Source organism: Bufo bufo, chromosome 1 (genome assembly GCF_905171765.1).
Source record: "Bufo bufo chromosome 1, aBufBuf1.1, whole genome shotgun sequence".
Classification (NCBI taxonomy): domain Eukaryota; kingdom Metazoa; phylum Chordata; class Amphibia; order Anura; family Bufonidae; genus Bufo; species Bufo bufo.
Genome location: NC_053389.1, coordinates 680,715,205 through 680,741,219, shown reverse-complemented (window position 1 = coordinate 680,741,219; position 26,015 = coordinate 680,715,205).

The following is a 26,015-nucleotide window of genomic DNA, read 5'->3' as shown; positions in this document are numbered from 1 at the left end:
TGGGCACTAATGCAAAGATGGTACAGAATGTATTCAAGGCCTATCTGACAGAAGTGGGAGATGTCTCCTTAGACCGACTGATGGAGGTCAGCCCTGTCCTAGGGAAAGAGTGTAGACGACTAGCCCTTGAAACAAAACCAGGGTCATGCCACTATTCAGGAACAGAACCTGCATTTGTGAAGCCTGGTGAGACCAAAACCTTACGAGCCATAGCCTCAATGCACCATGAAATGTTGGGGGGAACTGGACAATACCTTATTGAGTCTCTGCCTGAAGAGGATCAGAAGAAGGGGTGGACTCTCATACCTGAGGTAAAAGATTGGCGGAAAAGGTGGTGTCGGAGCTTTCCTGTGATGGTACAGAATTTAACCCCCACGGAAATCCGGATTGATCGTCATCAGAAGATTGGTGTGATACACCTTTTGGATCAAGTTTCGTCCATCATGTCTGTGAGTGCAGAACAGAAGGATCATGTGAAAGCACCTTTAGATTTTCATCTAGAAGATTCTCCTCTACCATAGGAGTGGAAAGACAGCCTTCGTTCAAAACTGGTCACCCGAGAGGGAGTGTTTTCCAGAGCAGAGATGGACGTGGGGTGTTCTAAGAGTGCCACCCATACTATAAGACTTGCTGATTCTACTCCTTTCAGAGAAAGGTCAAGAAGAATACCCCCTCGAGATGTGGAAGATGTCCGGGACATACTCCAGCAGATGGAAGGAGCAGGCATCATCACAGAGTCTCGGAGCCCCTATGCCTCACCTATTGTGGTAGTGAGAAAAAAGAATGGTTCAGTTCGGCTATGTGTGGACTACCGTACTTTGAACAAGAGGACTGTGCCAGATCAGTACACTTTGCCCCGGATAGAGGATCTTCTGAACGCCCTATCTGGCAGCCAGTGGTTCAGTGTGCTTGACTTGAGGTCTGGATATTATCAGGTACCCATGAAGAAGGAGGATCAGGAAAAGACAGCTTTCATCTGCCCTTTGGGGTTTTTCCAGTTTACCAGAATGTCACAGGGAGTCACAGGAGCTCCTGCTACTTTTCAGAGGCTGATGGAGAAAACTGTGGGGGATATGAATCCCAAAGAGTGTCTAGTGTATCTAGATGACCTAATTGTTTTCGGGAAGACACCAGAGGAGCATGAACAAAGATTGCTAAAGGTGTTGGATCGACTTCAAGCTGAAGGCCTGAAGCTATCAGTGGACAAATGCCGATTTGCCCAGAACTCTGTCACTTATGTGGGGCATATAGTCTCCGCTGAAGGAGTAGCCACAGATCCTGCTAAAATTGAAGCAGTGTTGAATTGGCCAAGACCAGATAACATCAGTGAGTTGCGGTCCTTTCTCGGATTCTGTGGTTACTACCGAAGGTTTGTGAAAGACTACTCAAAGATTGCTCGAGAGTTACATGACCTACTGAAGATTACCTCTGACGTAACGGGTGCTAAGGCACCATCTCCTAAAGACCCCTTTGGAGAGAAATGGACTTCAGGATGTGAAGATGCCTTTCTGACATTGAAGAAGAGACTTACAGAAGCTCCTGTTTTAGCCTATGCAGACCCTGAGAAACCATATATCCTCCATGTGGATGCCAGTATGGAAGGTCTAGGGGGTGTACTGCACCAAAGTTATCCAGAAGGATTGAGGCCGGTGGCTTACATAAGTAGAAGTCTTACAGGTGCAGAGAAGAACTATCCAGTCCATAAATTGGAATTTCTGGCACTCAAGTGGGCCATCGTGGATAAGCTACATGACTATTTGTATGGAGCAACATTCCAAGTAAGGACTGACAACAATCCACTTACCTACATTCAGACTACAGCTAAGCTGGATGCCACAGGACATAGGTGGTTGGCTGCCTTATCAAGCTACAGTTTCAGCCTGAAGTACAAGCCTGGGCCCAAGAATGTCAGCGCAGATGCCCTGTCCCGCAGACCTAGACTCCCTCCTCACCAAGAAGAAGAGGAGTGGGAAGAGATCCCTGGGCCGGGGGTAGGAGCCTTTTGTCAGATGTATGTGGTGGCCGAGAGTCAAGAAGAGTTTGCCGAGCTAAGGGGGATAGACTCCATTAGCCACTCTCCAGAAGCCGTGCCTGAGGTGTTCCATGCTCCAGTCATGCTTCAACAGTGGTCCAGTATAACCACAGAAGACAAGAAGAAGGCTCAAGCGCAGGACTGGTATATTGGGATAGTTATCAGAGCAATAAAGACTAAGAATCCTAAATTGCTGACTTCTCTACCTGTGAGTCAAAGAGAATTATACCGAAGAGAATGGAGCCGACTACATCTTGAAGATGGAGTACTCTATAGGGTCGTGAAGTATCATGATCACCCTGACAGAAAACAATTGGTACTACCCCACAGATACCGTGGCATGGTCCTGAGAGCTCTCCACGATCAACATGGGCATCTCGGGGTGGACAAGACCTATGGCCTAGTACAAGATCGGTTCTATTGGCCTCGCATGAGGGAACATGTCGAGCAACATGTAAAGACATGCAGGAGGTGTATCCAGAGGAAGACCCTGCCTGTGAGAGCTGCCCCTATGGGTCATCTGAAAAGTACGGGACCTATGGATCTTGTTTGCATGGACTATCTCGGCATTGAGAGCGATACAGCGGGAATTGGAAATGTGCTGGTGGTAACGGACCATTTCACCAGATATGCTCAAGCCTTCCCCACTAAAGATCAAAAAGCTGTGACTGTAGCCAAAGTCCTTTGGCAGAAGTATTTTATTCACTATGGACTACCCAATCGGATACACTCTGATCAAGGTAGAGACTTTGAGAGTAAGTTGATCAAGGAGCTGTTGGACATGTTGCAGGTGCAGAAGTCCAGAACCACACCTTATCATCCGGAGGGTGATGCACAGCCAGAACGGTTCAATAGGACCCTCCTAGATATGCTAGGGACTCTCAAGCAAGTCGAGAAGCGGTCTTGGAGTAAACATGTGGAAGCCATGGTCCACGCATACAACTGTACAAGGCATGAATCTACAGGGTTCTCACCCTATTTTCTAATGTTCGGAAGAGAAGCTCGATTACCGATAGATGTCCGTTTGGGAGTGTCTCCTGATGGAACAGATTCAACTTCACACTTTCAATATGTGGGGAACCTCAAACAAAACCTTCATCGGGCCTATGAGTTGGCCACCCAAGCTGCAGCAAAAATGGAAGAACGGAACAAAAGAAGGTATGATTCTAAGGTGAGATATCGGGAGATTCAAGCAGGGGATAAAGTTCTTCTCCGGAATCTAGGTGTGCCTGGAAAACACAAACTGGCTGACAGATGGAAAGATACCCTGTTTGAGGTTGTGTCCAAACTGGAAGGACTGCCAGTTTACAACATTAGGGGCCCGGAGGGCCGAATAAAGGCTTGGCATAGAAACCATCTGCTTCCAGTTGTGTATGCTGATGAAGAGGAAGAGAGTAGTGAAGAACTGGAGGAAAACCCAGCAGAGAGTCCTGGAAATGGGGCAGAGGAGACCCCGGGAACTCCCAGTGCAGAGGATCAGTGGTGGTTATTACCCGCAGAAGAAACACAGCAATTGCCTCCTTTAACTCCGGTGGTTTCACAAAGTCCCGGAACCTCTCCTGGGTCACAAAGTTCTCCAAGGTTGAATCCAGAAAGTCCATGTTTTGTGCCTGGAACTTCCCTTAGAGACTCTACTTCGAAGGCAGGAGTCGAAGTCCCACAGTTGATGTCCCAAGATCCTCTCCCACAGCGAGAACTGAGACACAGTACCAGAGTGCGGCAACCCCCTAGGGCCTTAGTTTATGATAATATAGGAGAGCCCAGTTATGCCCCGCTGACACAAGCAGCATCTAAAATGGCCACTTTCTGACATGCACTAGCTGAAGTGGTAAATGTTAGTGACTCTTTACCCTAAATAAATAGCTAGCTAGGATATTACTGTGCCAACTGTACTGTATGTATGCTAAACATTTTTCTGTTGAATTTTTGTTAAGCCCCCTGGCTCGGACTTGCCAGTGGAAGGCAAGTATTTTTCAAGGGGGAGCATGTAACCCTGTGAAGTTACACCGGCTGCGTTATCTGAAATGCCCAGTAGATGGACTCAGTATGCTGTTAATAAGACATTGAGCATTGATCACATGACTGGCTGGAATGAGTCACATGGTTAGTGACATCATCGCAGGTCCTAGAACGACGCTGGCTGCACAGCTCTAAAGAGGAAGGTCCTGGAAAAGTTTCTAGAAGCTACGATTTGCTCAGCCAGAGAGAGGACATGGGTCTGGCCTTGAGAGACTGCAGCACAGAGATAGAACATGGCGGAGAGAACTTACTTCACCCAAGATCACACCTGCTGAGAGAGGGACCGCTGGCAAAGACAAGCACTGAGTCCAGACGTCTGGTGAATCCAGTGAAAGGAGATTGCTGCGGACTGGCCTGGTAAATGGTGTTGTGAGGGTAAGTCAAACTTCTCCCTGTATCACCACAGGGCACCTGTCTCCTCACTCACAGTAAAGACTCTGAGGTCCAGTGACGGACATTACACAGCTCAGGCTGCTTCAGTGACCCTGCGGAGCAGGACTTATAAGGGCCCCAACTCTCCTATGTGCACCAACGGCCATTAGGGCGAAGATAGGGGGTGGGACGCAGGTGTGCTAGTGGGTGGGTGAGGAAGAATCCACATTACCCTGTTATTTGTGTTACGCTATTGTATTTACCTATGTATGTTGGTTCATTTTGTTACGCACTATATAAAGTTAATTCCAGTTAGGCTGTGTCAGTCTCATTTGCACCAAGTATGTTCCCAGTGGAGCCTCACATCCCTACCCCGGATGTTCCACTGGGTGGAGGCACTGCCGCAGACATGTACCCCAACTCCCAGATAGCGGAGGCTCAGGATCCGCCTGTCAGGCATAGTGAGTTAACTAGGGTTAGGGACCCCATAGACACTATGGGGGCGCCCCCAAAACCCCGTTACACCTCAATATGTTGGATATGCACTTGGCACTTTATATAGCATCAGGGGAGGGCTGGCAGCCTTAGTCCTGGGGGGCAAATCCAGTCAAGTGGCCCATTTTTAGCCCCGCCCATTATTAAAAGCCCCTCCTACATATACTAGGCCCCTCCCAACAAACACTGTACAGCTGACATTCTATAGTTGCGGCCTGTCTCTACACATCATACGGAGAGGGGAGGGTCTGTCCTGGCTGCACTGCCTGCTTATTTAACCTCCTCAGGACCGCCGTACGCAGGATTGCGTCTTTGCGGCGGTCCTGTTGTTCTGGGTGGACGCGCCGGTGCGTCCTCTCGCGAGACGCGAGATTTCCTGTGAACGCGCGCACACAGGCGCGCGCGTTCACAGGATCGGAAGGTAAGCGAGTGGATCTCCAGCCTGCCAGCGGCGATCGTTCGCTGGCAGGCTGGAGATGTGATTTTTTTAACCCCTAACAGGTATATTAGACGCTGTTTTGATAACAGCGTCTAATATACCTGCTACCTGGTCCTCTGGTGGTCCCTTTTGTTTGGATCGACCACCAGAGGACACAGGCAGCTCAGTAATATGTTGCACCAAGCACCACTACACTACACACCCCCCCCCCCCCCTCACTTATTAACCCCTTATTAGCCCTTGATCACCCCTGATCACCCCATATAGACTCCCTGATCACCCCCCTGTCATTGATTACCCCCCTGTCATTGATCACCCCCCTGTAAAGCTCCATTCAGATGTCCGCAGGATTTTTACGGATCCACTGATAGACTGATCGGATCCGTAAAAATCATACGGACGTCTGAATGGAGCCTTACAGGGGAGTGATCAATGACTGTGGTGATCACCCCATATAGACTCCCTGATCACCCCCTGTCATTGATTACCCCCCTGTCATTGATCACCCCCCTGTAAAGCTCCATTCAGATGTCCGCATGATTTTTACGGATCCACTGATAGACTGATCGGATCCGTAAAAATCATACGGACGTCTGAATGCAGCCTTACAGGGGAGTGATCAATGACTGTGGTGATCACCCCATATAGACTCCCTGATCACCACCCTGTCATTGATTACCCCTCTGTCATTGATCACCCCCCTGTAAAGCTCCATTCAGATGTCCGCATGATTTTTACGGATCCACTGATAGACTGATCGGATCCGTAAAAATCATACGGACGTCTGAATGCAGCCTTACAGGGGAGTGATCAATGACTGTGGTGATCACCCCATATAGACTCCCTGATCACCCCCCTGTCATTGATTACCCCTCTGTCATTGATCACCCCCCTGTAAAGCTCCATTCAGATGTCCGCATGATTTTTACGGATCCACTGATAGACTGATCGGATCCGTAAAAATCATACGGACGTCTGAATGCAGCCTTACAGGGGAGTGATCAATGACTGTGGTGATCACCCCATATAGACTCCCTGATCACCCCCCTGTCATTGATTACCCCTCTGTCATTGATCACCCCCCTGTAAAGCTCCATTCAGATGTCCGCATGATTTTTACGGATCCACTGATAGACTGATCGGATCCGTAAAAATCATACGGACGTCTGAATGCAGCCTTACAGGGGAGTGATCAATGACTGTGGTGATCACCCCATATAGACTCCCTGATCACCCCCCTGTCATTGATCACCCCCCCTGTCATTGATCCCCCCCCCTCTGTAAGGCTGCATTCAGTCTTTTTTTTGGCCCAAGTTAGCGGAATTTTTTTTTTTTCTTACAAAGTCACATATTCCACTAACTTGTGACAAAAAATAAAATCTCACATGAACTCACCATACCCCTCACGGAATCCAAATGCGTAAAATTTTTTAGACATTTATATTCCAGACTTCTTCTCACGCTTTAGGGCCCCTAGAATGCCAGGGCAGTATAAATACCCCACATGTGACCCCATTTCGGAAAGAAGACACCCCCAGGTATTCCGTGAGGGGCATATTGAGTCCTTGAAAGATTGAAATTTTTGTCCCAAGTTAGCGGAACGGGAGACTTTGTGAGAAAAAAATAAAAAATATCAATTTCCGCTAACTTGTGCCAAAAAAAAAAAATTTCTATGAACTCGCCATGCCCCTCATTGAATACCTTGGGGTGTCTTCTTTCCAAAATGGGGTCACATGTGGGGTATTTATACTGCCCTGGCATTCTAGGGGCCCCAAAGCGTGAGAAGAAGTCTGGTATCCAAATGTCTAAAAATGCCCTCCTAAAAGGAATTTGGGCACCTTTGCGCATCTAGGCTGCAAAAAAGTGTCACACATCTGGTATCGCCGTACTCAGGAGAAGTTGGGCAATGTGTTTTGGGGTGTCATTTTACATATACCCATGCTGGGTGAGATAAATATCTTGGTCAAATGCCAACTTTGTATAAAAAAAGGGAAAAAGTTGTCTTTTGCCAAGATATTTCTCTCACCCAGCATGGGTATATGTAAAAAGACACCCCAAAACACATTCCCCAACGTCTCCTGAATACGGCGATACCAGATGTGTGACACTTTTTTGCAGCCTAGGTGGGCAAAGGGGCCCACATTCCAAAGAGCACCTTTCGGATTTCACTGGTCATTTACCTACTTACCACACATTAGGGCCCCTGGAAAATGCCAGGGCAGTATAACTACCCCACAAGTGACCCCATTTTGGAAAGAAGACACCCCAAGGTATTCCGTGAGGGGCATGGCGAGTTCCTAGAATTTTTTATTTTTTGTCACAAGTTAGTGGAAAATGATGATTTTTTTTTTTTTTTTTTTTTTCATACAAAGTCTCATATTCCACTAACTTGTGACAAAAAATAAAAACTTCCATGAACTCACTATGCCCATCAGCGAATACCCTGGGGTCTCTTCTTTCCAAAATGGGGTCACTTGTGGGGTAGTTATACTGCCCTGGCATTCTAGGGGCCCAAATGTGTGGTAAGGAGTTTGAAATCAAATTCTCTAAAAAATGACGAGTGAAATCCGAAAGGTGCTCTTTGGAATATGGGCCCCTTTGCCCACCTAGGCTGCAAAAAAGTGTCACACATCTGGTATCTCCGTACTCAGGAGAAGGTGGGGAATGTGTTTTGGGGTGTCATTTTACATATACCCATGCTGGGTGAGAGAAATATCTTGGCAAAAGACAACTTTTCCCATTTTTTTATACAAAGTTGGCATTTGACCAAGATATTTATCTCACCCAGCATGGGTATATGTAAAAAGACACCCCAAAACACATTCCCCAACTTCTACTGAATACGGAGATACCAGATGTGTGACACTTTTTTGCAGCCTAGGTGGGCAAAGGGGCCCACATTCCAAAGAGCACCTTTCGGATTTCACTCGTCATTTTTTACAGAATTTGATTTCAAACTCCTTACCACACATTTGGGCCCCTAGAATGCCAGGGCAGTATAACTACCCCACAAGTGACCCCATTTTGGAAAGAAGAGACCCCAGGGTATTCGCTGATGGGCATAGTGAGTTCATGGAAGTTTTTATTTTTTGTCACAAGTTAGTGGAATATGAGACTTTGTAAGAAAAAAAAAAAAAAAGAAAAAAATCATCATTTTCCGCTAACTTGTGACAAAAAATAAAAAGTTCTATGAACTCACTATGCCCATCAGCGAATACCTTAGGGTGTGTATTTTCCGAAATGGGGTCATTTGTGGGGTGTTTGTACTGTCTGGCCATTGTAGAACCTCAGGAAACATGACAGGTGCTCAGAAAGTCAGAGCTGCTTCAAAAAGAGGAAATTCACATTTTTGTACCATAGTTTGTAAACGCTATAACTTTTACCCAAACCATTTTTTTTTTTACCCAAACATTTTTTTTTAATCAAAGACATGTAGAACAATAAATTTAGAGCAAAATTTATATATGGATGTCGTTTTTTTTGCAAAATTTTACAACTGAAAGTGAAAAATGTCATTTTTTTGCAAAAAAATCGTTAAATTTCGATTAATAACAAAAAAAGTAAAAATGTCAGCAGCAATGAAATACCACCAAATGAAAGCTCTATTAGTGAGAAGAAAAGGAGGTAAAATTCATTTGGGTGGTAAGTTGCATGACCGAGCAATAAACGGTGAAAGTAGTGTAGGTCAGAAGTGTAAAAAGTGGCCTGGTCTTTCAGGGTGTTTAAGCACTGGGGGCTGAGGTGGTTAACAAGCTACAGCCAGGAAGCTCCTCCGCTCTCCTCCCTCCCCTGATCCTGCTCAGGGCTTGTGGTTCCCCCCCACCATCAGCCACCCGCCCGTGGCCTGCTGCCCCCTTTCGTCGTCCTCACCCAGCTCTGAATCCTCCTTCTGCAAATGGCAGGGGGAGGAGCCGGAACATCTCCTCTCCTACATAGCGCCACATACCTCTTACATACAAGTGATGTCACCTTTGATTGTCACCTTTCCATTCAGACCAGACCGCCATGATGATTTTTCTGCCATCTCCCGTCTCTGTAGAGATTGAGAAACAGACATTCGTTTCCTGCCACCCCCAATACTATACTGCAGAAACAGTCCCCCTGGAAATACTACTACCACACAGATAGTGCCCCGAATACTGTACCCGCTATGCCCCCAATACTATACTGCAGAAACAGTACCCCTGGGAATACTACTTCCACACAGATAGTGCCCCCTTAAACAATTATTGGCACACAGTGCTCTAAAAAATAACTGCGCCCAGACACTAATAGTATAAAGATAATGTCCCCCAAAAATAATTGTGCTAAGCTGATACTATGCCAGGGTGCCCCCAAAGTAACAGTGCTCCCCAAAATCCCACCAATAGAAATAATTCTCTGCCAGAGCACACTTAGTAGTAATAATGCCCCTATAGTGCCCTAGTAATCATGTTCCTCATAGCCCCCCAGTAGTAGTAAAGCTCCCCATAATACCCCCTATATAATGACAGTACATGAAATACCCCAGCTTAGTGCCCGCAGTTGAGCTAATGTCCCCATAATGTATGCCAGTATAAAATACCCCTATATAGTGCCCCAGTAAATGCCCTCATACTGCTCCTCTCCTCTTCCCCATAGTGTCCCTCATAATATGCCAGTAAAAAAATGCCCTTTAGTGCCCCCTGCAGATGCCCCTATAGTGCTCCTCTCCCCCACAATGTGCCAGTAAAAAAATGCCCCTTCTTAGTGCCACCATATGCCCCAATAGTGCTCCACTCCCCCATAGTGCCCCCAAATAATGCCCCATAGTGCCGCTCTCCCCTATAGTGCCTCCCATAATGTGCCAGTAAAAAATGCCCCCTTAGTGCCACCAAATGCCATAGTGCCCCCCCATAATGTTCCAATACAAAAGGCCCCTTTAGAGCTCCCACTTCCCCCATAGTGCCCACAAATAATGCCCCTATAGTAATACCAGATGCCCCCCAGAATGTGCCAATAATAATAATAATAATAATAATAATAATAATAATAATAATAAAAAAGCCCCTTTAGAGCCCCCAGATACCCCCCATAGTGCTCCTCTCCCCCATGGTGCCCCCCCATAATGTGCCAGTAAGAAATGCCCCCATAGTGCCAGCTCCTCCAATAGTGCCAGCTCCCCTCATAGTGCCAGCCCGCCCCCATAGTGCCAGCTCCCCCCCATAGTGTCAGCCCCCCCATAGTGTCAGCCCCCCCATAGTGCCAGCTCCCCCCCCCAGTGCCAGCCCCCCCATAGTGCCATCCCCCTTATAGTGCCAGCCCCCCCATAGTGCCAGCCCTCCCCATAGTGCCAGCCCTCCCTATAGTGCCAGCTCCCCCCCATAGTGCCAGATCCCCCCCATAGTGCCAGATCCCCCCCCATAGTGCCAGATCCCCCCCCATAGTGCCAGATCCCCCCCATAGTGCCAGATCCCCCCATAGTGCCAGCGTCCCCCCATAGTGCCAGCCCCCCTATAGTGCAAGCCCCCCTTATAGTGCCGGATCCCCCCCATAGTGCCAGCTCCCCTATAGTGCCAGCTCCCCCTATAGTGCAAGCCCCCCATAGTGCCAGCCCCCCCATAGTGCCAGCCCTCCCTATAGTGCCAGCTCCCCCCCATAGTGCCAGCTCCCCCCCATAGTGCCAGATCCCCCCCATAGTGCCAGATCCCCCCCATAGTGCCAGATCCCCCCCATAATGCCAGATCCCCCCATAGTGCCAGCCCCCCTATAGTGCAAGCCCCCCCTATAGTGCCAGATCCCCCCCATAGGGCCAGCCCTCCCTATAGTGCCAGCTCCCCCTATAGTGCAAGCCCCCCACAGTGCCAGATCCCGCCCCCCCATAGTGCCAGCCCCCCGCAAAGAAGAAAAAAAAAAAAACACTAATACTTGCCTCCATCAGCAGCGATGCAAGCCTCTTCCGAGCCTGTGTCCCTGCTGTGTGCTGCCCGGCTCAGGCGTCGTGATGATAATGACGTCATCGCGCTGCCTGAGCCGGCCTCTGATAGGCTGCAGGCATTAGTGCCTGCGGCCTATCAGAAGAACAGGGGAGGGACACGCCTCTCCCTCCCCTGCCCCACAGCACACAGCACGGCCGCAATTACATCCAAGGCCGTGCCGCCTGTGGTGATCGGCGGTGCGGCCCTGAAGAATAAAAAATATATATATATTTTTTTTAAAGACGAGCGGCCCAGCGGCCGTTTATTTAGGGCGGCCTGGGGGGCAATTGCCTCCCTGCCCCCCGGCCCAGCCCGCCCCTGTATAGCATGCTGCTGATGTTTGTTGGTGAGGCTTATAGTATAGCATTGTGCATGGCACTTTAGCTTTATAAACGATATCTTATAGGTGTAGTATTCATTGCAACTGGCGTCACGAAAACAAGAACTCTTTTTCCTCTTTTTAAAGGGCCTTTAAAGATGTAAAGAATAGAAGACTTTCTAGGAACGTTGTATTTGTGCAGCACATTGGAATAAAAAAAGATCCATTATTACATCTGTTTCCAACCCATTTGTCTCCAGAAAACCACAGCACTGCAACCTGCTATGCCTGCATAGGGCATGGTCCATGTATCAAGAACTAATTTCATGTTTGTTGAGGGTGTATATTCAGTACATTTATCACTGCATCATATCAGTTCATTCACACAGCTATGATATGGCTCTATTCCAAAATTGAGTGTTAGGCTGCGTTCACACGGGCGAGATTTCCGCCCGGGTGCAATGCGGTAGGTGAACGCATTGCACCCGCACTGAATCCGGACCCATTCATTTCAATGGGGCTGTTCAGATGAGCGATGATTTTCACGCATCACTTGTGCGTTGCGTGAAAATCGCAGCATGCTCTATATTCTGCGTTTTTCACGCAACGCAGGCCCCATAGAAGTGAATGGGGTTGCGTGAAAATCGCAAGCATCCGCAAGCAAGTGCAGATGCGGTGCGATTTTCACGCATGGTTGCTAGGTGACAGTCTATTCACTGTATTATTTCCCCTTATAACATGGTTATAAGGGAAAATAATAGCATTCTGAATACAGAATGCTTAGTAAAATAGCGCTGGAGGGGTTAAAAAAAATAAACAAATTAACTCACCTTCTCCTCTTGATCGCGAAGTTCCCGGTCTCTTCTTTACTTCTTTAATGATGAGTTGTGGGCTAAAGGACCTTTGGTGACGTCAGATCACATGCTCCAATCACATGGTCCATCACCGTGGTGATGTACCATGTGATTGGAGCATGTGATCTGATGTCACCAAAGGTCCTTTAGCCCACAACTCATCATACCGGGAACTTCGCGAACAAGAGGAGAAGGTGAGTTAATTTGTTTATTTTTTTTAACCCCTCCAGCGCTATTTTACTAAGCATTCTGTATTCAGAATGCTATTATTTTCCCTTATAACCATGTTATAAGGGAAAATAATACAATCTACACTACAACTAACCCAAACCCGAACTTCTGTGAAGAAGTTCGGGTCTGGGTACCACAGTCGGTTTTTTATCACGCGCGTGCAGAACACATTGCACCCGCGCGATAAAAACTGAACATCGGAACGCAATATCAGTCAAAACTGACTGCAATTGCATTCCTACTCGCGCGGGTTTGCCGCAACACACCGGGACGCATCCGGACCTAATCCGGACACGCTCGCGTGAACCCAGCCTTAAGAGTCAAAAATGGGATTTGATCCTAAGCTGTTTAAGGCTGGGGCTACAAGGTGTAACAGCGCCTGCTGGACACCAGGTGTCAGAACTGGACCAATAGCAGTCACCTTCCCTGGGTACTAACAGTGTCTCCCAGGAGAGAGACCCCCCTCCCCCCAAGAAATTGAAACTCACTAACGGATGACAGGGACTGTATGGTGATGGTAATGGCCAAATGGATGATTAGGATGATAAGTCAGGTAATGGAGCAGATGATGATAATCAGAGATGAATAAACAGACTACAACTGACCCTGACTAACTCTCCCGGAAAATTTCCGTTAATTTATCCTTGGCCACTGGACCCAACACCATCACTGACCTTTACAGGCTGGAGGACACTAGGACCCAGTGACAAGAAAACTAAACTGAACTAGAAGCAAACTGAGAATACAAATGTGATCGCACTCTATATCCAGCATTCTGCCCTGCCTCCATGCTGGATGAGACATTGGTGTACATTTTGGCCAAAGCGTAATAAGCCACTCACCGCGTCAAGGTTGCCTCCATTTGAGTGGTCCCTAACCCTAGTTCCCACCTGTTCATGGGCCATGACAGCCACACAAAATCCAGGGAATGCAGGTCAGCGTGCACGCCAAGCACACTCTGCTTTTAACCCCGTCCGGTGCCATTACAGCTTTCATCGGATCCAGGGATGCAAGTACCAACATGCACGCTGAGCCCACCATATACTTCTCCTGGAGCCAAATGGCCACTGGTAGGTTCTATATAAGCAGACTCAGTTTTATACTGACTTTAAAACCAGCCTCCAGGACAGATTGACTGGCTAGGTGTGCATGACTCAAAGGAGATCGCCACGCCTCCAATATAAACTACAAAGAATTTTTTTTTGGGGGAATTGAGTCAGCACAACCTGCATATAGGTGCTCCAGGAGAAGTATATGGTGGGCTCAGCGTGCATGTTGGTACTTGCATCCCTGGATCCGATGAAAACTGTAATGGCACCGGACGGGGTTAAAAGCAGAGTGTGCTTGGCGTGCACGCTGACCTGCATTCCCTGGATTTTGTGTGGCTGTCATGGCCCATGAACAGGTGGGAACTAGGGTTAGGGACCACTCAAATGGAGGCAACCTTGACGCGGTGAGTGGCTTATTACGCTTTGGCCAAAATGTACACCAATGTCTCATCCAGCATGGAGGCAGGGCAGAATTCTGGATATAGAGTGCGATCACATTTGTATTCTCCGTTTGTATATGTATTTCGCCATAGTGATCTGCACCTATATGCAGGTTGTGCTGACTCAATTCCCAAAAAAATTTAACTAGAAGCAAAGCAGGCAGAAAACTAAACACAAACTACAAGATTAGACTACCCACAAAAACAAAACTATACCTGACGAGAAACCAAACCAGGTAAGAAACAAGATACTAGAAATATACTACAATACTGGATGTATATGTACAGAGTTTACACTATAACCAGCAACACACTCAGGGGCGGACTGGCCATGGACCCTACAGGGAAATCTCCCGTTGGGCTGTTGTCCAGTGGGCTACCCCAGCCCTAGTCGGGCAGGTTACATTGTGGGGAGATTTATCATGGGGATTCCTCGGTGGGCCCTCAGTCTCCTGTGCCCAGAGATAAGACAGAGGAGTAATTATTTCTCTTGTTTCTCAGGAGAGATAATTATTGTAGCCACTAGGTGGCAATATTGCACAGCGATGCAGCCTCTTACTGGTGTAAATTGTACAGGAGGCCCCGCAGTATCTTCTAAACTTCCCTGCTGCTGGCAGTGAAGGAGAGAACATGTCTGGCCATCCTCCTGCCCTCCCTGCTGTCAGAAAACTGGCTGCTGGAGAGAAGGACTTCTCATCAGTGCTGGGCTGATTTCTCAGGTGTGTGACAGTAGTGAGCTGTAGGAGACTGTAAAGGGGAAATAGGGGATTTGTTTATAGCAGACACAGATCTGTGTATGTGTGCTGCTCTCTGCAGAGTTCAGAGTGGCATTGGGGGGACTCTGCCCTAGGTTCCCCCAATGCCTCTGCTTTAGGTGCACCCTCATAAGTGTCCCAGCTCCAGATGCCTGCCAATGCCCCCACTCTAAAAGCACCCCTTACATTGTATCTTTTCCAGTTGCCCCCCTTATACCTCTGTTCCAGGATCATCACTATTACCCTGGCGACTCAGGCGACCCTAATGCCTCTTCCTTAGGTGCACCCCTATTAGTGCCCCAGCTCTAGATGCCCCCACTCTAAATGCACCACTAATATTGCCTCTTCTCCAGTTACCCCTGCTCCAGGATCCACACTGTTACCCTGCGTCAGGTGACCCTAATGTCTCTGCTTCAGTTATGACCCTCCGTTTGTGCCCTTTGCTCGCGTTGCTCCTCTAGCCCCTTTGCTTGGGATTTGTTAAAGGTTATGACCTGCAAGGGGGGTTGGACTTATGGCTGAACAATTCTGCACATTGCTTCACATTCTCCAGTATTGACACAAATGGTTTACATGGTGGTAGTGATGATATTCCGTATTTACAGGCATCACTGCCCCCATGTAAAGAGATACTGGTGGTGGAGTGGTGGAGGATTTTAAGGAGTTGTCCAGGTTTTCAAGTTATCCTCTCCACACCATAGGGCATAACTATATGATTAGTGGGGTCCGATTCTCCGACCTCCCACTGATTCCAGGAACGGGTCCTTTTCACCCACACATATGCCCTGCTGCTCCATTTATTCTCTTTGGGACCACTGGAAATAGCCAGCGCTGTACTCTGCCATCTCCAGTGACCCCATAGAGAATGGATGGAGAGGCAGGGCATATGCTCGACCTGCCACTCAATTGAGAAGGGGGATCAGTGGGGGCTCCAACATTCAGACCCCCACGGATCACTTAGTTATCCCTGATCCTGTGGATAGAGGATAATTAGAAAAGTGGACACAGGCCCTCTAACAGGCGAACATTTCTATTTTAGTTTGACACATATTTTGGGCCAGATTTTTAATTTAATTTAATTTTTTTTACACCCAAAGAAAACCTTTAAAGATAGGGAATGTAAAAAGGTCCAACAGCTATGACACGACAGGTGATACGTGTCTGATTAATGGGGGTCTGACTGCTGGGACCCAGGGCCGGCGTCAGCAACCGGCACACCCGGGCAAGTGCTGAGACCCACTGCTCCTGGGGTGGGGCCCACTGTGCCCCTCACTCCTGCAGCTGCATAGGTCCCAACTGTCCCCGACTGTCACCGCCAGTTCTGTGAGAAGGTCTGGCAGACGTTCTTCTCTACCTCTTGCATGACGTTCTTTGTTTTGATTTTACTTTGTCATCTCCTTTCCTTCTCCTAGGTGTCACCTATTTAGACTAATTGTCTGCCTTTATATTCCCTCCCATACTGCCTCACTTTGCGGATGAGGAGTTCACTGCTGGAGGCTGCTTCTGCTGTTTCCTCAGATAAGTCTTTTTCCTTTATTTGTGTTTCCTTGCTGGCTTGATTCTTGGTGACCCTGACTCCGTCCATATTAAGTGCAGGGAGCCGGTGGTCGTGTCCCCTCACTATCATAGGGTTTTCAGGTTTCACACAGTATTAGGTACGTGGGCATGCAATCGTCTACCATAGAGACCCTTGCATGGGCATAGCAGTCAGGGAGAGCTCTAGGGGTTTTATAGGGCTCACCCATATGCTCCTTAGTTTGGGATCAAGCCAGTCGGATGTTTATTTATAAGTTCCAGCTTTCTGCAACATCATCTGTGACATTATAAACCGCCATAACCGTCTTAAGCATGGATCCGGTTTCAGCCTTGATTGACGGCATGCAAGGTCTTTTGCTGGAGGTAGCAGATCTCCGTAAAACTGTGTCTCAGTTTCAGGTGACCGGTTCTGCTTGCATTCATGGAGTTTGTTCTGAGCCTAAGATCTCGCTTCCGGATATGTTCTCCGGGGGTAGTGAGAATTTTGTTCGCTTTAGAGAGGCTTGTAAACTCCATTTTCGCCTACTTCACCATTCGTCTGGTGATGCGGAGCAGAGGGTGGGGATCATCATCTCGCTGCTCAGGGATAACGCTCAGTCTTGGGCCTTTTCGCTGCCGGTGGGGGCACGGCCCCTCCGATCGGTGGATGAATTTTTTGTAGCCCTGGGGCAGATATGATGACCCAGATCGCATTGCTCTGGCTGAATCTAAACTGCGTTTTTTATGCCAGGGTAAACAGTCCGCAGAGATATATTGTTCTGAATTTCGGAGATGGGCAGCTGATACTGGTTGGAATGATGCTGCATTCCGAAGTCAATTTTGCCATGGTCTTTCGGAAAGATTGAAAGATGCATTTGCTTTTCATGAGGGACCAGCCTCGATAGAGTCTGCCATGTCTTTAGCTGTTCGTATTGACAGGCGTCTTAGAGAGAGAGAGGAGACTACTCCTTCCTGTCATATTCAGCCCAAGGACAGTGGGGCTGTCTCATTCAGTGCGCAGGGGTCTCATTCTCTCTCTCAATCCCCTCTGAGGAGGAGGCCTCTTGGGTTTCATTTGAGCATCAGCATTAAGGAGAGGATTTGGCGTGCTGAGTATATTGATATTATGTCATTACTGCCTTCTGTTAAGGAGCAAGTAGCTAAGTTGGATAAAAAGGATGACAAAGGTGATTATGAAAGGAGGCGTACTATGCCTAGATCACTTAACAATTGGATTCAGGTGTTTTGTATTTTTTCAGCTGTCTTGGGTGAGAAGCACCCGGAATTCTGTACTGGTTTGTTTCAGCACCTGGATATCATCATTGAGGCGTATCGCAATTTTGGGGGCTTAGCCTGGTTTTATTATGATGAAACTTTTTGCCAGAAATTGGCAGTCCACCCTGCGCTTAAGTGGGGTGTGAAGGACATTGGTCTGTGGGTGAATTTAATGCTTCCTCAGAAATCTGCCCCAGTCAGGACTGCGAATACGGCTCAGCTTGCTATAAGGAAAGGTCTTTGTTTTGCATTTAATTGAAAGCTTATGCAAATGGTTAAATAATTGTCGTTACAGGCACGAGTGCTCTTTTTGTGGGGGCGCACATCCCATGGTGCGTTGCTTCAAAAGAAACTCTCAGTCAAGTCAGCAGCAGCCTGGTACCAAGGAACAGTTACTTAAAAGCATGGAGTCCAGTGAAATTGTCCACAATGCGCCCTTGGTTAGAACGCTACCCAGAGCGACATAAAGCTAAGTAGATTTTTGATGGTTTCAATGATGGGTTTGAGATTCCTGAGTTCCTTGGCACTGGCTGTTGTTGGGTTAATAATTTGAAATCAGTTTCTGTCCATAGGGATGTTGTTAGGTTGAAGTTGCAGAAAGAATTGGAATTGGGTAGGATTGCGGGCCCGTTTAGAGACCCGCCTTTTGTGAATTTTAGACTATCTCCATTAGGTATTATACCGAAAAAGGAGCTGGGGGAAATTAGGCTGATACATCACCTGTCTTTCCCGGAGCAGAGTTCTTTGAATGACATGGTAGATAAATCGGTTGTGTCAGTTATTCTTCATTTGATGATGCTTTAGCTTTTCTCAGGTGCTATGGGGAGGGGTCATTATTAGCCAAAGCCGATGTGAAATCAGCCTTCCGTCTTCTCCCAGTGAAGCCGTCTGGTTTCAGTTCGTTGGGTTTCCAATTTGACGGGTTTTATTATTTTGATAAATGTCTCCCTATGGGTTTTGCTTTATCTTGTTTTTATTTTGAAGCGTTTTCTTGTTTTATTCATTGGGTGTTGCATTCTCAGAGTTGTTTGGGTGGGATTTTACATTATCTAGACGATTTTTTGTTTGTTGGCCCCCCCCTGTTCTAGTGTTTGTTCAGGATTATTGTTGAAATTTTTTTAAGTATGTAGTTCATTTGGTATTCCAGTGACGGAGGAGAAAACCGTTTTGCCGTGTCATTGTCTTGAGTTTTTAGGTATCACGATTGATTCGGCTAGGATGGAATTTCGGTTGTCGGAGGTGAAGTTAGACAAGCTGCAGTATTTGGTGGTTTCTTTGTTGAAGAAAAAGAAATGTACCTTGAGGGAGATGCAATCGGTTTTGGGTTTGCTTAATTTCGCAAGCAGAGTTATCCCCATTGGGAGGGTCTTCTCTAAGCGCTTGTATTTTTCTACTAGAGGTTTAAAGTCTCCTGGTTCTCATATCCGCTTGGTTAGGGGTTTGAAGGATGATTTGGCTATTTGGTTTGAATTTCTGCGGGATTTCAATGGTTCTAGTTTATGGCAGGATGATTTCATTGATTCTGAGGCACTGGGCTTGTTTACTGATGCCGCAGGGAGTTGCGGATATGGTGTTTTTTGGAACGGTGAGTGGTCTGCGGAGGAATGGCCAGAGGAATGGGTCAGGTGTGGTGTCACCAAGAATATTGTGTTTTTGGAGTTGTTCCCGGTTGTCATCTGGGGTTCAGAATTCAGGAATAGGAGAATTTTATTTCATACGGACAATAAGGGAGTTCTTTTTGCAGTGAATACACTATCATCCAAATCCGATTTAGTAGTTAAGCTCTTAAGGCATTTAGTTTTGTTTTGCATGAAATTTAATATTTGGGTCAAGGCGAAGTATGTGGAGGGAGCAGCGAATAGTTTGGCTGATTCTTTGTCTCGCTTGCAGTTTAGACGGTTCCGGAAGCTCGCTCCGGAGGCAAATCAGAAAGGGATTCCATGTCCTCGTTATCTATGGGACCTGATTTGGGAATAATCTCGGACAACATTGTACGATCTTTAGCCCCGAAAACATGGGCCGCCTATGCGGCTACATGGCGCGATTGGTTGTCATTTCCATGTGGCATTGATAGGAGTGTTAGAGTTTGGCGAGTAAGTTGGTTTGTTCTGGGTTAGCATATTCAGATGTGACTGTTAGGGAAGCATTGGTGGATATATTGTTGAGGTACTCTAAGACGGACCAGTTTGGGAGAGGAAGGATTATTAAGTTGAATCAATGGCCGGGTTCGGTGTTTTGTCCAGTATCGGTGGCTAAGTCCTGGATAGCAGTTTGTCCTTCTAAGTTGGGCCCGTTTTTATTGCATAGGGATTGTTCTCCGTTGACTAGATTTCAGTTTGGTTTTAAAGAAATGTTTGGGGGTTCTGGGGCTTAGTTCTCTTAAGATTTCGTCGCATTCGTTTAGAATTGGCACGGCTACTGAAGCAGCCAGGTGTGGTCTTGATGATTCAGTGATTCGCAGGATCGGGCGTTGGGATTCTCATAGAGTTAAGCTTTATGCGAGACCAGATTTGTTAATATCCAGCTAATATGTGTTTATTCTTTGCAGGCAACCAGGTTGTGGTCTGGATTCTGGGCCATTCTGTTATATACTGGGCTCAGAAGCAAGCTGAGAAGATGTCTTATTCATCGAATCTAGCTTTTGACCAGGTGTGTGCATTCCACATTATGCGGAACAGAACAGCCGGCCTCTAATAGAACAGTCCTATCCTTGTCTGTAATGCCGACAATATTAGGACATGTTCTATCATTTTGCAGAACGGCCATGAAGACATACAGACACAGAATGCACACGGAGTAATTTTTTTTTTGCGGCCCCATTGAAGTTTAGGGAACAGTACAGACATTAATAAAAAAATACGTTTGTGTGCAGGAGCCCTAAGGTGGGTCCCCAGAATCAGTTACACTGGTGGGACCCTAAGTGCCCCAGTCCGACACTGTTCACTTGTATAGCTGTCCTCAGGAGGGTGGCGTAGTTGAATACTGCAGTGTAGCATGAGAGCCCATGGCTTCCCGTCTTGTTGTTCACCCTCATAGGCCACAGGCCACTATATGAGGCAGCGTACAAATAAAGCAAGGACAAAAATACTCAGGCCGCAGACTGGAAAAGACCTGTGTCCTGCACTGGAGGCAGCGACTAAGCAGGGGCGGATTGGGAACTAAAAGTGTCCCTGGAAAAAAAAACATTAAAATGGCACCATGTTGTAGGTAGGCCCAAACTGACAGAAAGCAGGGCAACATAATTAGGCAGTGTCACGAACCAGCGGGTGTGAACCCACTGTGCCACTGACTGACTATACTCTGGAGGGACGTGTCTAAGCAACTACCTGGTTTTTACTAGAGCCTCAGATGGCGAGGATAGACTTGAGCTGTTAGGGTAGTTTCCAGGGGCTACTCTAGAGCAATCTCCAAGTCAGCTGGTCCAGGTGGACCAGGAGATACCTGGGTAGGTACCAGAAGTACACAAGTAGTCAGGCAGGCGGGGTCATTACCAGGAGCAACAGTGCAGTACCGAAGGATGAGGCAAAGGCATAGTCAGACAGGCAAATGGTCAGGGCAGGTGGCACAGGTACAGGTCAGGCAATCCGGGTCGGCAACAAGAGAGACAAGGCAAGCAGGCAGGGATCAGACGATAAGCAGAGTCCAGGAACGAAGTATAAATCAAGAGCATATGCGAGTATCAGGACCTTGACACTGAGGCATCTGGGAAGAGGGCTGAGCCACTTAAATACCAGCAGGAGAGCCAGGGTTGGTCAGCGAGATCACCTGACCTAACCCACACAGCCCAGAGAGTAATGCGCTTCACCCTTAGAGCAGTGTAAGGCTACGTCTACACGACAACATTTGTCGCGCGACAATTTTTATAATGGCAGTCTATGGTGTCGCACTGCAACATGCAACATGCTGCGACTGCGACGCATCAGTCGCAGAAAATCCATTTGAGTTGCAGTGTAGTTGCGACTTATTGTCGCGCGACAAATGTCGCCGTGTAGACGTAGCCTCACAAAACCAGCCCACCTCATGCTGAGTGGAAGCTGTGGAGCAGAATTCTCAAAAGCAATAACACCTACAGAAACAGAGCCCAGGGCCGCAGTGGTGAAATGGAAGCACCGGCCACAGGTCACCGCTGAGCGCGGCGCCTGGGACATCGGCGATAACCGGGGGAACAGCGGCATACAGCAGCCGCTGTTACAGGCAAGGCTAGCAATGCCACAGTGCAGAGCAATATACTGTCCCAGCTGAACCAAATCCCACAGTGCAGCACAATATACTGCCCCAGCAGAACCAAATACCACAGTGCAGCACAATATACTGCCCCAGCAAAACCAAATACTACAGTGCAGCACAATATACTGCCCCAGCAGAACCAGCAGGCCCAAACATCAACTCCTAAGCCCCTGTATCTTAATTAGAGACAATTGGAGGAGGACAGAACAGTAGTAGCTATTGATGGCCACCACAGAAGGAGAACTTCTGGAGAGTATTTTTTTTTCTGTCAATCCACTGTCTGTTTTTTGCACAATATAATCACCATCTGTTTTTTCTTTACAAAGTACTCCCCAAAAACACTCCGACTACATCCTTAATTTTAAAAATGACCACAAGATGGCAGAACATGCTCATCTTGCAGTTATAAATTTAGTTCCATCATGATATACACTCACCTAAAGAATTATTAGGAACACCATACTAATACGGTGTTGGACCCCCTTTTGCCTTCAGAACTGCCTTAATTGTACGTGGCATTGATTCCACAAGGTGCTGATAGCATTCTTTAGAAATGTTGGCCCATATTGATAGGATAGCATCTTGCAGTTGATGGAGATTTGAGGGATGCACATCCAGGGCACGAAGCTCCCGTTCCACCACATCCCAAAGATGCTCTATTGGGTTGAGATCTGGTGACTGTGGGGGCCATTTTAGTACAGTGAACTCATTGTCATGTTCAAGAAACCAATTTGAAATGATTCGAGCTTTGTGACATGGTGCATTATCCTGCTGGAAGTAGCCATCAGAGGATGGATACATGTTCTCATTCTGTTTACGCCAAATTCGGACTCTACCATTTGAATGTCTCAACAGAAATCGAGACTCATCAGACCAGGCAACATTTTTCCAGTCTTCAACTGTCCAATTTTGGTGAGCTCGTGCAAATTGTAGCCTCTTTTTCCTATTTGTAGTGGAGATGAGTGGTACCTGGTGGGGTCTTCTGCTGTTGTAGCCCATCCGCCTCAAGGTTGTGCGTGTTGTGGCTTCACAAATGCTTTGCTGCATACCTCGGTTGTAACGAGTGGTTATTTCAGTCAACGTTGCTCTTCTATCAGCTTGAATCAGTCGGCCCATTCTCCTCTGACCTCTAGCATCCACAAGGCATTTTTGCCCACAGGACTGCCGCATACTGGATGTTTTTCCCTTTTCACACCATTCTTTGTAAACCCTAGAAATGGTTGTGCGTGAAAATCCCAGTAACTGAGCAGATTGTGAAATACTCAGACCGGCTGTTACGGGGTGGTAGTGTCAATCGATGCTCACCTGAGTCTGAGGACACCCGAGCTGAAAGTATGGAGTCCAGTAGCAAAGGCCCACAGAAGCAGGAGGCAGGTAGCGTGGTCGATCAGTCCGGGTTGGCAGCAGAGATGGCAGCGAGATAACAGCAGGAGTAGACGAAGGTGTGGTCGGTGGTAAGCAGTGAGTTAATGCAGGCGGCAATTCAGCGAGGTCAAAGCGGTCCGGGTTGGCAACGATGGAAAATCAGCGAAAGTGGTGGAGGAGCAGAGAGGAAGCTTGCTACAGGCTTAGAGGCACAATAACCAGCAAAGGGCTGGGTTCAAGGGCTGGGTTTTATAGGGAAGTAGCAGGTGCAAGAGATTGGAATAATGAGCAGGTCAAGGCAAGAACAAGAGAGTTAGTAGAAGTTAGCTAGAGAACAGTCCAAGGAGAGACGGTAGCATAGTGGGTAGAGCTACCGCCTGGGACATGACCGGCCATGGGTTTGAGTCCTGACACCGTCCTGTCTGGCACCAACAACCATGCCATGCTCAAAATTGCTTAATCACCTTTTTTTCCCATTCTGACATTCAGTTTGGAGTTCAGGAGATTGTCTTGACCAGGACCACATCCCTAAATGCATTGAAGCAACTGCCATATGATTGGTTGACTAGATAATTGCATTCATGAGAATTAGAACAGGTGTTCCTAATAATTCTTTAGGTGAGTGTATTTGCCTTCCATTGTGATTGGTTTTATAATATGTTTTTATTTCATGTGATATAATAAATATTGTGAATAATCCAGATATTACTGTTACGATTGACATTTAACTCTGACATGAGAGTGCCAGTCTCAAATTACATTATAAATAATTTCTTCTTGTTTGATTGAGTGAATCAACTAAGACTAGAGCACCCATTCCAGATTTGTCAGAGGGGTGAGCTTTTTGTCTATACTATAGATCTGAGTCCCTTATGGTTGTATTGCTAGAATTGACGAATATAACGAATATAGCACTATATTCTCAATCTTCGTTATATACTAGCAATACAACCATTAGGAACCCAGCTCTAAGTTGAATTCGCAATGCGATTAATATAACCTGTATTAATCGCATTGCGATTACAACTTAGTCAAATTTGTGACACTGCAGCTTCAGAATGAATCTAAGATGGATGCTGTCCTTGCTTTTTGATAGGAGGTGGGAGGGTCTGGGAGGGAGGGTATGCTGCTGATTGGCTGGAATGTGTCTGTTGACTGTGAGGTACAGGGTCAAAGTTTGCTCAATGATGATGTATAGGGGGCGCACCAAACATCGCATATGTTCGCCCGCCGCGGCAAACGGGAACAAGCTATGTTCGCACAGAGTGCTGTCCGCATCTTTTGCGGACCCATTGAAGTGAATGGTTCCGTATACGGACCGTATAAGGAACGCCAAATATGGCCCGTATACGGAACGCAAAAAACGTTCGTGTGAACGAGCCCTTAAACTGACATACTGCTTTGGAATACCTTTTTTTAAGGGAGTATGGGTGTGAACTCTCCCATCTTAACAAATTGTTGGTAGGCAATCTTTTTCTGAAAATCTCAGTATTTCTCAAGTATTTCTCCTTGTGGTCACCACGCCTTACCATCCTCTCCGGAGAGAAGCAACACACGGTGACACCTCGACGGTGTACAGGGGACCAAAAATAGCATTGGAACTACCCCAAACCCAGCCATTGCACATTGTAGTGTTTAGCTGGGAATATCTGATGGTCAAAGGAGAAATTTGTAAAGTCTGAACAAGGCTATGCTTTTGCAGCAAGACAACTTTTATGGTGTCATGATACATTTAAACAGCAGAGGGCAGTATGGCCTCTTCTTTCTGCTGATCACCTTTTGCCATCATAGACAAAAGGCTTGGAGTGTTTGGCTTTCCCTTTGTTCCTGGTAGCTGTGGAGACTTCCAAAAATGTGTTACAGAAATTCCTCACTTTTGTGTCTTCTTCTTTTACTTACTAATGAAGATGTAGCATAATGTGACACATTTCCATAAAAACAAAACCAAGCTTTTCATCAGAATTTTGTAAAATGTCTGGATTATGTCTTAGACATCTTTCAGCAGTTTGTTAAAAGTATATTATGAAGGATATATATGGTGCTGCCCCTTTTACTAGTGTGAGAATGTCACTACAGTTTTCCATTCACCTTGATAATATTCCACATTCATGCATAATGTTTGTCCTTGAATAATGCACAATAGTAGTAGTAGTAATAATAATAATAATAATAATAATAATAATAAAAAATAATACTCGGGCTGTCTGAGATTGATGGCCTATCCTCAGGATATTTAGATCTGAGTAGGTCTTACTTGCAGCACCCATAGCGATCAGCTGCGCTGCAGCCTCTTCTTGAGCCAGTAACATCACATTCAATGGGTGCAGCTCAATCCAATGAATAGGGCTGAGCTGCAATACCAAGTACAGACACTATCCAGTGGATAGCGTTGTGCATGGTAAGCTGTGAAGAGGCCGCGACACTCTGGCCTCCTCAAACAGCTGATTGTGGGGTTGCCGGGAGTTGGAACCCTGCTGATCTGATATTGATGACCTATCTCAATATTAACACCCAGAAAAAATTATAGGTTCGTGCCCACAGCAATTCTGTAGTATGAACACATATTGCATTCCTTGTGCTACCATATTTTCCATTATGATATACCATCAAAATGTGATCAGTGCAGGTCTCACCCCCTATCGATCATGAGGACAAAGAGCCACTCGACTGCAGCCCCCTTGGCTTTCCCTGA